This window comes from Fukomys damarensis, unplaced genomic scaffold (assembly GCF_012274545.1).
Source record: "Fukomys damarensis isolate Sample0158 unplaced genomic scaffold, DMR_v1.0_HiC HiC_scaffold_21, whole genome shotgun sequence".
NCBI lineage: Eukaryota > Metazoa > Chordata > Mammalia > Rodentia > Bathyergidae > Fukomys > Fukomys damarensis.
This window is the reverse complement of record NW_022900933.1, coordinates 35,751,405-35,766,558: the sequence shown is the minus strand read 5'-3', so window position 1 is coordinate 35,766,558 and position 15,154 is coordinate 35,751,405.

Genomic DNA, 15,154 nt, shown 5'->3' with positions numbered 1-15,154 from the left:
TCTCTCTCTCTCTCTCTCTCTCTCTCTGAGTGTGTGTGTGTGTGTGTGTGTGTGTGTGTGTGGATTCCCAGCCCCCATATGCTCTTCAAGGTGATACATGTATGTTGTTTGAAGCTGTAAAGCCTGGGGATGCTTTTTTAGACAACAGCAGACGACTGACAACTGGAACATAGGTCCAATTTCAGAGTCCATGCTCCCTGCTCTTGTATCTGGCTGCTCCAGAGACTTCCACTTCGGCCACCAAACTACCTACCCTGGCCCCAAACGATAGAGACACTCAACGAACGAGCACCTGATTCTGGAAAAGGAAGGCAACATTAGAATGCACATCTTGAGCCAGCACCTCTGAATGAAATGATTAGTGCAGCTTAGTACCTGCCAGGGTTTTCAGTCAATGTTTTAATGAAATTATTGTCATTTAAAACGATTGTTACAGTAAATTGAATGCTGCCTCAGTCTGCCTTAGCCTGAAAGTTCCCCGAGGTGCCCGGCTCATTAGGAAGCTATGGTGAAGGATGCCTCACAGAAAGCTGCATTCACATAGTTGTTTTACACTTGAACACCATCATGGCCCAGGCCCTTGGAGGGATTCCCAAACAAACATATTTGCAATTTTTAAAATCATGCTTCAAGATGAACACCCGAAGAGATAAAGACAGGGTGAACCGACTAACTAGGGAGAATAGTAGAACATCTCCAGGGAAAAAATAGTCCTGGGTCAGGCGCTTGGGGAGGAGAAGACTTAGACCAGAATGCAGTGCCTTTGGGGGTTAGAGTCAGGGGGGTGATTTTCTTCCATTTCATTCACTTGCGTATGAATTCAGCAAAAATGTATCAGGCATGCTCTGGTTCTACCGTAGAAGTCTCCAAGATGCAAAATAAAAGACATTGTCAGTCCAAAGAAATGTAAGCACAACATTAAGTAGATATTTAATTAGCCAGTGGGGAAGGTGAAGCAAAATAGTAACAGAACAGTAGAGAAATCTACTAGCAGGAGTGAGTGGATTCTTAGAGAAAGCTTTGCTGAGTCACTGGGACTGGTTGTGGCTCCATTCTTGGGGGACCATATTTGTCATCACCCAAACCAAGGTATTTTGAGCATGAAGGAAGGGACTACAGATAAGTAAGCTGGAACCTGGCACCGTGCAGGCAAACTTGAGGCTCTTGGCTTCAGAGACCTGGCCAGGGCTGGACAGGCCCGGCTAAGTAGAAAGAATCATGTGAGAGGCCACTCTGAGCAGAAGGTGGTCAAGTGTGATGGCAGCAGAGGCTTCCAGAGTACATGCTCAGCAAGGACTTGTTGAAAGGGGAAAAGACAGGAGGACAGGAAGGAGAGAGGGAAGTCAGGTTGCCAACAGTAAACCCAACCTCTGGGAAATGATTGTGTTCTACTGAAACTCCTAGAGATAGTGAAGACTTTTCAAATCTTTGATGTGGACTTCGCATCTTGCTTGACCTTTGACCATTAGCACAAGTACCTGAAAGATCCTTGAGGATGGGGTATTGTACAGTGAAAGGTCGTGGGCTGGAGTTTTAGTCCATTTTTGAGTGTATATTTGCAATATGTATCAGTTACATTGTTTGGAGGAATTAGAACACACGTGTGTCATTTCCGGATCATTCTCCATCCCTTTACCTCCCATTAGGGCTTCCATCTAAAATGTCCCCCGAGATTCTCATGCATTCGAGGAGGAAGGGTCTTCCGGAGGTGACTGGGTTCCGGGCATTGTACTTCTCAAGTAGATTCATCCACTGGGCAGTGCCTCTATTCCGTGTGCGTTTAGGAGGCGGGCCCAGCTGGGAAATGAAGTTCCAGGTATCTCTGCTCCCTGCCCAGCCTTTCTTTCTCTGCTTCCAGTCACAATCAGAACAGTTTAGCTGTGCCAACCCCTTCTGCAGTGTTGTTTCTGGGCTGAAGCCTGGTGACTGTGGACTGAACTCAGGAGTCGGAATAAGCCCCTCGTCCATCATTTATGGGTGTCAGGTATTTGTCTCAGCAACCAGAAAGGGACTAAGATGCCTCTTCTCCCTACCTCCCCCTTTTCCCTTCCCTGCCCCCTTCTCCTTTTACCAAAAACTCTGCCTCGCTGTTTCCTACCATCTCTCCTTTATGTGAATCTTTAATTCATTTATATTTTTGGTTTCTCATATGGGAGAAACCATGTGATATGTAACTTTTGCATCTGACTTATTTTACTTAACGTTGCTGTCTCAATTCCATCCATTTCCCTGCAGATGACATGATTTCCTTCTGCTCTCTGGCTGAATACTACTCCGTGGTGTATAATACAAGCCTAGAGTATGAGGGAAATTCCCTAACATAACCTTAATTCCCATCCAAATAGCAGCCACCTCAGAAATACGAGGAACTTTAAAGAAAAACTCAACATGACCCAAGACACTAGGATCACCAGGGAAAAGGGCCCAATTACTTTGTCTCACAAGCTCTAGATCTACCACCACGTGTAAGCTTTCACCAGAGAATAAGGAACTAAATCGGTTTCCAAAATAAATTTGAATAATTTGGCCATTCGAACCACTAAGTCCAGCAGATTTTAATGGCATTTTAAGCCTTAGAAAATTAAGCCTCTTAATGTAAATGCTGACAGACCCTTACCCAAAGCGAGACATCTATCGACACAGTAAGAGCTTTAAGAAGCACAGTAAAACACCTATTTACATTTGGAGCACAAGCCTATTCCCTAAGCACGGGCACATTTAGATCAGATAAAAGACACAGAAGCGGCCTCCGGCTGACTGACAGATGTCAGAGTGTAGGAGGATGCAGGAGGGATCCATCTTTAAAGGCACTATTAGAGATCATCCCCCATTTAAAAATCAGATGTTGTTAGGACCAAATTGTACGTGTACTTCATGCCAGGGAATGTTGTGCCGGCCCGGGTGTGTCACAGAATGACCCAAACTCGTGCTTCCTAACCTGTGAGCACCAGAGCATGGAACCAGCTCCCTCTCCATTTGTCTTTCTGGCTGGTGTCTAACGGTAAGGAGATGTGTAACCAGCCCAGACTGAAAGGCAGCATGGAAAGAAGATGGGAAGCCAAAGGGATGGGTGGGCAAAAAGAGAGGGAAAAGGGCAGGAAGACAAAGCCCAGGACCACACTCAGGAGTGGCAAGGACAGCCCAGGTGGTGGTCTGGTTCACCCACATGCAAGGGGTGAACTTGGACTTCCTGCCAGGTGAGTGTCCTGGGAGCCCGGATTCACACAGTCCTGTCTCATCCCACGTGTGTTCACTCAGCCTTCACTGCTTCTTCTCTGATGAGAGGACTTGGTCTTCAAGTTCCTATGTAATGCTGGGTATCATGGATGAAGAGGTTCCTTGTCTTTTGGGAATGGCAACACCCATCTTCTTTGCCCTCTCCACACCCACTGTCTCCACAGACTCCCAGCATCCTTTGCCAGGGTTATGGCAAAGCTTCTCCAGTGCCCCTCCCTCCACTTGTTCCTCATGCCCATCTGCAGTGTCAGCTCTAAAGCACAGATTGGCCATTGATTGACAACTGCCACTTAAGCCTGTTTGGGGTTACTCTTTCGCTAGCTACAATGCCCAGAGAGATGCTAAGACTCTGGAACTGGGTTGTCCAAGCTCAGTGCATGGCTGACCTCCCTCCCTCAGCTACTACAGAAAGTCACAGCAGTGGGGAAAGCAAGCCCTGCAGCCACCAGACAGAAAGGCACTCACAAAGCAGGCCACAGGGCAGGTCCCACCCCAGGTGGTGGCTTCTCCAGCCAAACTGCAGCTCCTGGGCACCCAGCCCTTCCCAGATCCCGAACCACATCCTGGCATTGCTGCACCAGCCCCAGTTCTGCCACTGTCTTGAGAAGTGTCGATCTGAATCCCAAATGTGCCAGCCTTATTACCATCACCAACAGACTTCTTAATGAAGCTGCCAATACTGTCGATGGCATCTTTTAATGATGCTTCATAAAGAAAAAGAATTCTATGACTTCCTCTTACACTGCCATTTGGTTCCTTTGCTTTAAGGCAGGCACGAAATGTTCTCTGAATTTCGGCAAGGGCAACAATAATAACAATGGAAATAATAATAGCACTCAGTATATATTGAATTCTAATCACGTGTCAGGTTCTGTTTTAAGCACTGTATGGATGTGAGAGAATAACTTGTCCAAATAAATATGAATTTAAGAGACCTCCAGCCAGACAGGACTTAATAGCTAATCCTCATCTCCTCGATGTTATATTCTGATTTGGCTACTGTGCCCTGGTGTGAATACCGCACTGGTACTACACACAATCCATTTTTCTAATCCTTGGGACAAGTCAGCAGGACTTTGGCCCTGTTATCTCCAGCTCTGGGGGAGTAAAGAATAAGGCCCATCAAGATACTTGGCCAAGGTCAGCCAGTTAGTGGGAGACTATGAAAATCAGAAACCATGTTTACAAAACCCGTGGCTACCCTTGGCTACACCAGGTATGCCTCTGCCATGCTGGAGTTTTTGTCACCAAATGGAGAAGCTAAGGGAATCTCGGGGGGTGAGAGGACCAGATAAAGAGGAACACTTAACACCTCACTCTAAAGCAAACAGAAATGACACAGTCACATCCAGAATCTGGTATGGGCTTGGTGAAGAAGTCATGTCACAAAGAGCCTCTTTCCAGCCCACTCCTATAATAATACCCAAGGACTAAACAGACCCCTATGGGGCATCCAAGAAGCTTAACCACCATTGTCAAATTTGATCTTCTGAGATGTCCTCAAGTATGATCACTAGCACAATTCCCACACGGTAGGCTGCTGTACACCCACCCTGTTGTAGAATTAGGCAGCTTCCAACACCACCAGCATTTTCAATGAAGGAAGCAGCATTTTAGCAGAGGATCTTTTAGTCTAGAGTCCTCCATGAGTACTGAAATTACAGGTGAGCATCACAGAGCCCAGCTGAGATTGCATTTGCAAGGAGAAAAATACTAAGACTCAGAATCAGCCATTCACAGCATTTGAAATCCAATTAGAAGAACATTCTGTTCTAGCCCATGGCCACTGAACTTGAGACTGATTGGTTCATGGATTGATGGAAGCCTAGATGAAGTGATTATCCTTACCCTTCCTCAGCAGCTCCCATGAGAAATGCCTTTTAAAAGTCCTTTCTCCAATTTACTGCCTAGGCACCAGTAGTCCTCCCATTATTTAGTAATGTGAACACAGCTTTTAATCTTTATTTTTATTGTATTTTGATGGACATGCATCAGTTGTGCAGATGAATGGGGATCTGCTGCGATATCTCATTATATGCACACAAAATTCACATGCAAAAGTTTCAATTGAACTCCATCTCTTATCCTGTACAAACCACAACTCAAAATAGATCCAAGACCCAAATGTTAGCTCTGAAACTCTGGAAAGAAACTACTAGAAGAAAGAAAACTGGGAAAAGACTCCAAGACATTGGTATGGGTGATGATTCTAGGGATACAACCCCAAAAGCACAGGAGCAAAAAGCAAAACTACATAAATGGGAGTACAGCCAATCTAAAATGCTTCTGCCCATCAAAGAAAATGACCAACAGAGGGAAGAGGTAGCCTACAGGATGGGGAAAATATTTTCCAGCTGCTCATCTAACAGAGGGTTAATATCCAGATAATATAAAAAGTTCAAAAACCTTAACAAAGTTATGAGCAATCCAGTTTAAAAATGAGGAATGGTCAGAATAGATGCTTCTCAAGAGAAACGCTTTGTAAGACCACAGAGCACAACTTTAGAAACAAAAGCTCTCCACATTTTTCTTCTGGCCAATCACTACTTTGGTTCCTCTCAAACTAGAAAGTTAAGGAGGAAAAAGATGTAGGTAAAAATATTCCCTTAGTTTTTTAGGGCCATTACACTGAGCTACATCCCCAGTCCTTTTTATTTATTTTTATTTTAAGACTGAGTGTCACTACATTGCCAAGCTCGGCTTGAATTTGTGATTCTTCCAGGGTGCTGGAATTACAGGAGTGCACCAACCATCGACCATCATGCCATGCTTAAAAATCTTTGAATGAGAGGAAAGATGGGGAGCGGGGGAAATTAACAAAGAGCATGAAAGGAAAGTTTGGGAGCTGTTATTCACCATGAGATCCACCTCTTTCTTGGAATCTGTCTGTCCCTTCCCTGACAGTCATGTTTTCTTGGATCTCATCTTTTGATGTTTTGCCCCCCATTTCTGAGAATGTGTCTTTCAGGGTCACTTCCATACCCTGATGGTTCACCTGCTCCCTTTTTCCAGGGCCCATACTGAGGCTCAGGCAGAAAATCCTCAGTCTGTGTCACACGGGGTACCACATCTGCACTGCACACCCAGGACCGCCAAACATCCTGTTCACCATGGACATCACATCTGAGTCCTCAATGACACCATGATAAGGGGACTGCAAGGACCCCCCAGAAGCAGGAGTTGCAGCATCTGCTGACACTGGGCACAGAGCAGAGGGACAGTGAGAAGCAACTTGACCCTTCCCTCAGCCTGTGGCACTACAGACGCCTTCTCTGTTCTTGCCTCAGTCTTTCAAAATGTTTCATGATGTGGTTGTGCTCATTTAGGAAGCAAATGGTTGTAGAAGTTTATACTCTGTCTTGCTTGGTGGATTTCCCAGATGTTTTATTTAGACTCAAGTAAGATGTTAAAAAAGAGACTCCCGGTTCCCTGGGTTAACTCATTCGACAGTACTATGTTTTAGACCAAAGCCAGGCACTGTGATGCTGTAGGATTGTGGCAGAACGGGGCCAGGTGCGCAAACCCACCACTGAGGAAAGATCAGGGAGATACGTGACCAAATCCTGAAAGGATTTGGAGAGTGTGGAGCTGCACTGCTCAGGCCACTAAGAGCAGTGTCCTGACTGCCAGCCCGCTGTGCTCACTGTGAAAATGGGCTCCAAATATCCACGAAGAATCCCCTGTTTGCACCACACACCTGCTCCGAATGCCGCTTCCTAAGGCAATCTCTTTCCAACACCATTTCCAAGCGCTCCGAGTCGCATGGTACTAATAAGTAGTCATTTTGGAGTCTTTAAATGTTAGACTGTATAATGAAAAAGGGCAGGGAAGTGTTTTTAAATACCAATGAATTCCAGATCTTGGATTGCCAAAAGTCTGCTATGTACCTCTGTTTCGTGCCCAAGTGTTCGGATGTGTTTGGATCGACACGTCAGCAGCCCACAGGTGGAGGAGGGGTCCAAACTCCCGCAGGGTGTGCTGCGGAGTCCAGGCTGCTGGCAGATGCCCTGCCATGGGGTGCCACTTGCTGTGATGTCCACGCCTCCTCCCCAGAGAGTTATTGCCTGGAACGCTCAGCAGTGGCCCTATGCTCCTCTCTTATGGCCTCCGTGCCTAAGTTCTAGGGGAGAGGAGTAGCCCTTGGGACCATTTAAGAGTGACACCCCATTGCAGGCCTCTTAGGGAATGTTAGAGGAGGAACCAGAGCTCTATCGGTGAGGAGCCAGGAAGTTTATTCTGGGAACAAACAGGATGTGTAGCCATGGTCTGTGCCACTCTGAACTATGAACAAGGGGAATGTCACTGCCATGGATCCTAAGAGTGGCTTTGTTCAGGTGCCACAAGTTAGCGGTGACTGGAGACTTGAAGCATCCATAGATAAACTCTTCTTAGGACCCCTTTTCTCCTACCAGGGAATGGGGGCCTCTCTAACACACTCAGCCAAGGTCATCCCTCTCTGAAATGGGAGAGCCACAGGTTTCAGGGTCCATAGTTTTCACTTTAGCCACTAGGCTCTCCTATCGTTCATGCAAATCCCAAACATGTCCAACAAAAGCCAGCTTGGTACAGTAGTCTTGTGAGACAGGATCCTGGCCAAATGCCCTCGTGAGAAGCAAGGGAGTCTACTCAGTCCTTCTCTCAGATTCTCTCTCTCTCTCAGTACTATCTATTGAGCACCTACTGTGCACAGGGCCTTCTGTTTTAGCCAAGAAGATTGCATGGAAACCACTCACTGCAGAGGGATGGATTTTGTGGCAGAAGCCCAGGGAGCTACCTGGACAGTGCTTCAAGCCACATCTGCCAGGGGACAGTGCAAAGGTCAGGTGTGGGTACTGGGGTAGCAGCTTGACTGCAGAGAGGAAGGGCAATTTCTGAGAAGCCACAAGGAAGGAACAAGAGTCCTTCCAGCAGGTGAGGGAGAGTAGCAACCCAGAACAAGGAAATGGACTGTGAGAAGGCCCTGTGATGGGCCATAGGAGAATGACCCCAAATCCACCGAATCTTAATCCTTAGGACCTGAGGGAGACAGGATTACCAGGGAAAAGGAACTTAGTTGTGGACCTTAAAAGTGAAGGATTCCCCTGGACTATCTAGGTGGCCCCAGTGTAATCCAGGGACCCTTACAAGTGGAAGAGGAAGGCAGGAGGTCCCTGGAGTGTGATGCCAACAGAAGAAGAGGGAGGAGAGAATGGAATCATGGGATGGACTCCACCAACCAATGCCAGCTTTGAAGATGGAGGAGCGAGACCACAGCCAGAAATGCAAGCTGCCCCACCAAGCTAGGAACAGAGAACCACAAGGGAAGAGGGACCTCAGTCCTGCAGCTGCAAGGAACTGGGATCTGCCCACAGCAAGAATCAGCTTGAACCCAGATCCTCCCCTGAAGCACCCAGAGAAGGACACGACCTTGCAGGTGCCTTGGTTTGAGCTTAGTGACACCCTGGCTAGGCATTACCTTCTGATTTACAAAACTGGGTGATTATTCATATGCCTTGTTTGAAGTCACCAAGGGAGGTCATCTGTTACTGCAGCAACAGAAAACTGAGGGTGTCCAGGTGGGAAGCATCTAGGAGTGTGCTGGGAAGAGCCAGGAGCATCTTGGAGCTGGCTAGACATAGGCTGAATGAGCAGACTGAGCTGGGTGAGGGAAGAGGTCAGGAATCAACCCCAGTGCCCAGGTCTTACTGGAAGACTGTGGTACTTGGGCTTGACGGATTGGAACATCCTTGCCGAAGGAGAAGAGAACTAGTTTAGTCAACACCCACAATGTCTTGGTTATCTCCCCAGGAGCCTCTGTGGCCTGGCCACACCAACTATGTGTGGAATGACACGACTTGGCCCAGGCCACAGCTACCAGATATTCCTGGAGCTTACAGAGGGATTTTGTACACTGCCAGGGTTGCAAGGGGCATGTTAAAGGACTAGGGAGCATTCTGCAGGCTCTGTGGACCTGGTCTTCTAATGAGAGGCCAAACCAAGGCCCTGCCAACATCTGGAGCTTTTCAAGGACCCACAGAGAAGAGGAGTGACGGGGAACTCAGGCATCCTTGGAGCCGTTTAAGGTCAGAACCAGAGTCATTTCACTGGTCTTATTTCCCAAGCATGCATGGAGCACTGCAGGAACCTAAAGCTTCAGAAATGCAACCAACACAACAAATAAGGGAGGCTGTGACACTGCTGTGCACTGAATGATGGTGTCCCCTTCAAATTCACATGGAAACCAAGTCTCCAGTGGGATAGGGCTGGGAGGTGGGGCTTTGGGGAGGTGACAGAATCATGAGGACTGAGCTCCCCCAAATGGGAGCAGGTGCAGTGTGGCACCTGAGTTACAAGGGCAAGGGCTACACCAGACCAGGGCAGATGCAGTGAGACCAGCGCCCCAGCTACAGAAGCCCAGAGCCTCATTTTACCTGCACTCTGGAGACTGAGCAAGTCTCTAAAGCCAGCCAGGTCTAAGCGGGTGGAGGGATTAGACCTCATCTCAAGAAGAGGAGAGAAAAGTATTCCTAACCACTTTTACTCTACCACAGTTCCCTAGAGTTACATCACGGTGTAGTTATCAGAAGAGGGAACGGGGCTTGATGAGGTGAAAGGTACTACATAGAGTTTCCAGCCTCACTCATCTTGTGACTTAGCCCCTTGGAACTTGGTTCCTCATTTGTACAATAAGGACACTAGCCCACTGCTAAAAAATCCTAGGGGGACTCCATGTGATCATACTTAGCACCCCACTCTGTAGCTGAGGCCCTCTTGCCTCTCTTTATGCCAATCAGACCTGAAGATAACACAAATGTCACAGCCTGCCGAAGCCACATGACAGCTCATGGAAGGGTCAACACTAGGCTGCAGAAACTCTGGGTGTTCAGCTCATGGTGTGTTCTACAGTGTGACAGGACAGGAATTAGCTGCTTTATGAGAAACTCAATTTCCTTATTACAGGGCAAACAGCTACTGTTCCATTCTAACTAACTAGACTGATTCAATTAACAGTGCTAAATACAGTTCCTACTTGAAAACAACTTCAGTTTAGTGCTTCCACAAACCTCATTACATTTGATTAAACAAAATACATAGTAATAGGCAAAAGATGTTGCAAACTTTCAGCCATGGCCCATTGAGTACCACTCAGCAGGGAGGAAGAGTTAACTGCGGGCCTCAGAGTCACACAGACTCAGGTTGGAAGCTCATCTGCAGTCCCAACAGCTTTGGGAAGCTTCAACTAGACCAGGAAAGGGACTGGGCAATAGGCCACACCTCCAAGGTCATCCTGAGGGCAAGCAAAGGAAGCACATGGAGTGACTCAAATGTCCCCTCCCCAGAATTCATGTGTTGAAGACCTTACCCTCAGTGATTATTTGGAGATGAGACCAATAAGCATGTAGCAAGTCTAAATAAGGTCATAAGATAGAACCCTAGCCATTAGGACTGACTTGGGTCCTTCTGAGAAGAAGAAACACCAAGGACATGGAAGAAAGGCTGGGTGAGGACATAGCAAGAAGACAGTGTCCACCAGCCAGGAGGCAAGGCCTCACCAGAAACCAAAATTCCCAGCACCTTGGTCCTGGGCCACCGGCCTGGAAAATCATAAGATGAGGACCTGTACTTCAGGCCACCTGACTGGTGGCATCAGCCCTGACTGATACCCATGCCCATGATTAGGAAAGCTAAGAGCACAAACAAATGCTTCATAAACAGTTTGGGAACTGCTGCTTTTATTTTCTAATTTTGGGGGTTTATCTAGAAAGAGGAAATACCTGGAATGCCTTCTCCATCAGGAAGAGAATAAAGGAGAAGGAAAAGATCCTCAGCATTATGACCCAAAGGAGAAAACACAATAGCCAAGCATTTTCACATCATCAGTGTCTAGACTGGAAGCTGGTTGAAGACAGGGACTGTGCAACATTCAGCTTCATGTTCACTTTATTGGGCCTGATACATAGCACACGCTCAACCAGTATGAGTCACTGAGCCACTAACAGTAGAAGCAAAGCACCATTTGAAATGCTCTCTATGGGTAGGAAAATATGACTTTCCCTTGGTTGGATTTACATCTACCCAATAAAACAAATATGCATTGAAAGCTCCTCTCCCTGCAAAAAAAATAAGATGAAGAAAGATGTGGCCCCTGTCCTTAGACAGAGAAAGATAACAAGCAGCCATTTACCCAGAAATAAGATGAAGGACCCTACAAAGGGCTTTCAGAGTGTGCCCAGAACCCAGCAGAGAAAACAGTCAAGATCCCCTTGAAAAGAACTGGAAAACCAGGTTCAAGACTGTTCTGGTTTGGTTTTAAATGAGTGACTATCATCAATCAACACTTAAGAAAATGTGGGCAAAACTCTGGCCATCAACAGGGAAAACACCAAAGAAATATACCTAACGTCTTGGCCAGGCTTTCTTGTTATTGTTGAAATAAGGAAAAATTATGGAGAAAATAATTTCCAGAGCAGGAGAAGTAACGAGGTGGTCAGGGCACAAACACAGGGGGACCTTGCAGGTCCTGCCTGAGCTCTAAAGTAGCCCAGGACTCCCCAGCTGAGATAGGTAAGCTGGGTAGAGGGGCAGGAGCATTGCAGGGCTCCTGGACATGGGATCATTCTTGGCTCTCACCATGGGCCAGGCAATGGGCATTGATGAGCAAGACCTGGGCAGGGGGACGACCCTCAGAGGGAAGCCGGATTCAGTACCTCCACCTCCTCCTGTCACAGGACCCCATACTCCCGCAGCTTGCCTTCCCCCAGTCATCTGTCCCATCGTCCAATGTTTCTGCCTCCTGAATGGGGCCACCCAATTGGCCCTCCCCCAAACACCATCACCCCAAACGTCCTGCCTTCCTCCTCTCCACTTTGACTCACAGGCCACATCCCTCCTGCCATCTGCACAGCCTACGTCTCTCCTTCCTTCCTGTCCCCTCACCTGGACTGCTACAGTCCAGTCCTTCTGGCCCCAGACTCTGATTGATCCCAATCATTGTCTTGCTACCATAACAAAGTACCACCCACTGGGTGGTTTAAACAGCAGAGCTTTATTATCTCACAGTTCCAGAGGCTGGAAGTCCAAGGTCAGGGGTCAGCAGGTCAGGGTTCTTCTGAGGTCCTTCTTGTTGGATTTCAGAGAGCGGTGCTCGAGCCATGTTTCCACATGCTCACCCTTCTGTTTGCATGTTATTTCAACCCTAATCTCATGCTAAAAGGACACCAGTAGTATTGGATTAGAGCCCATCTTAATGGGATCATTTTTAACTTATTTCTTTAAAGATTGTATCACCACTAACATTATGAAAACTAGAGAAATGCAACTCAGAAATACAATTCAACAGATGAATTTGAGGGAGACCACAATTCTCCCCCTCACAATTCCCTCTACTTTATTCCACCCAACTCCCTGTGGCATAATAAACAAGACAATCCACTGAACACAGCCCTGGCAGGCCAAATTTCTTCACTGGGACCCCAGAAGCTACAAAGTAGAACCAAAGGCCCCAGCAAGGGCTACTATGGAGTGCTGAGTACCTCGTCCTCTTACCTCTTGCACCCCATCCTATCTATTATTCAGATTTTCAACACTATGGGCAGCTTCCCAAACCACTTCCAATAATCTCTCTCCTACCTGCCATTATGGTTCCTACTTTAGCTGACCGATTCCTAGGCCCCTCTTACAGGAGGCCTGCTTTATATCACCCAACCTCCTAGGCAGTCTTGGTAGACCCTATAACTGCCATTCTCCTTCACTCTGAGGGTTTACACCTACTTGTCATCTGCTCCTGACCCATCTACTTTCTTCACTTGCCTTTGAACACAGTGACAGCGTCACGTCATTATAGAGTCCTCATCACTTGGTGACTCCTTGAAAATAGACTGTGTAGAGAAAACACGTGCCCACTTCCCCCATTGGGAGCCAGTGGGGGTCTTAGGGAGGAATCACCTTTGTTCATCTGTGTGCCCCGCCACCTGTTTTCAGCACCAGGGACAGGGCTGCTCCCAATCTGGGGCCCTGCAGAACCAGGGTGGGAAGTGGACAGCCAGGGAGGGAGCAGCTCCCTGGAGAGCTTTGTCAGAGCAGTCTGGAGAAAACTGTTGTGTCTGATGGTTCCAGTTGTTTAATCAAATTTAAATTGTTTTCCATCATTTCTTTGCCTTAGCTAAGCACTGAATTGGCAACAATTGTTTTAAAAATGAAACTTCATTGAAAAAGAAAGCAAATGCTTTAGCGGAAAGGGTATTGGCTTAGAGTAGACACTTGAGCTTCTACCCCACACACCCCATCCTCAAACTATGTGACCTGCGGTCTTCTGTGTGTGCTCTGTGAGATGGAAGTCCTAAGTTTCTTTCTACCTTGCTGTCACCTTCAGCAGGGGTCATGCCAACAAAAAGCTAGGCACATAGTAGGAGCTTAATAAATGAGCTTTATGCTCCTTTCCAGAATCAGTAGACTTCAAGAGTTTATTCAGCACAGAGTGCTTCTTAGGAGCTATTCTTGCAGGGGGGAAGAGCGACACAAACAAAACAGAAACCAGTAATGTTTTAAAGGTGCATTCCAAACACTATGCACTGGGGAGATTTGAACACATCTAGAATTGATTGCTGTTTTCAACTAAAAATAACACCTGGGAATTTCAGGTAGTAGGAATTCCCCAAAAAATGATTCCTGCTGCCAAAGACAATTAGCAGCGTGTTTGTGCATCTTTTACATCCCAATGAAAATTTTCCAATCTCATTGCTTATGACAAAACTCTGAGAACCCACATTTGAGGAAGCAGAGTCCCCTCTCACTGTCTGACAGGCATGGTCTGTGTGGATGTTCTCTTCCGTGCTTTCCAAAATATTTATCACTGCACACTGTACAGTGCAAACTGGGGGATCCTCATTCAGATCCAAGCAGAGGACTCTGTTCTGACCAGTTCTTGGACGAAGCCCTGCGAGGGCTGCATAACGCAGCAACAGATCAACAAGGCTTCCGCTAAAACTCACACATAATCAAAACAAATTTAATATCCACCCTTATTTCCATAGGGAGCACCGCTACAATGATTAATGCTTGACAATGATATTTAATTAAAGCTTATTTACTTTATAAGTACTTTCTGAGTATTTTTCCTGGGCTATATCAAGCATTAGCATTCCAAGATAATCTAACATATCATAGGTGAAGACAAGGTTATAATAACCAGAAAAATACACGTCAGCCTCAGCCCTCGCCTGGAAGCATTTTTTACAATAAAGAATATTTGCAGCACACAAATTTGAAAACAATTCGATTCTCCAAGTCTGAAGCATTGCTTTCCTTTCACTTGTTTCTCTCTCTCTCAAAACATACATCACATGCACAAAAATATAACCCTGCATATGTCTACAATTTTGTTTTATCTGTTTTTCTTGTAAAATGGCTCACCTTCTTCTGCTCACTTTCAGGTTTCTGATAGATTAACCTTGAATCATTTAGTTTTGGTATACCTCCACTTTAAAAAAACAAACCTACAAGGAATCAATACATACAGACCCACCACAAATTCTAGACAAGAAATTGCATCATTGTTTCCAGGTACTGACTGCTCTGTGATGATGAAAGTCATATTGTGAGACTTAACTCTGGAAAATATGTCTGAGATCTTCAAGATTTTCTCCTAAATTCTAACAGACTGAGTTTAATCTTAAAGTACGTATTATCTTTAACATAAATGAAATTATCCCCATCTTCAACAGGAAGAAATTTGATTTATTTTTGCTTGTAATTTCTGCACAAAGCATGATAAACTATGTGTTCATTTTTCCCCCCCAGTAACGGGAATCGAACTCAGGACCTGGCACTTGCGGGAAAGGCCCGGTGCCACTGAGCTAAATCCCTGGCCCTGTGTTCATTTTTAAAAGGAAGTCAAAGTTAGATTTAGGAAAACCCTCATTTAAACAAATTTTTTGAG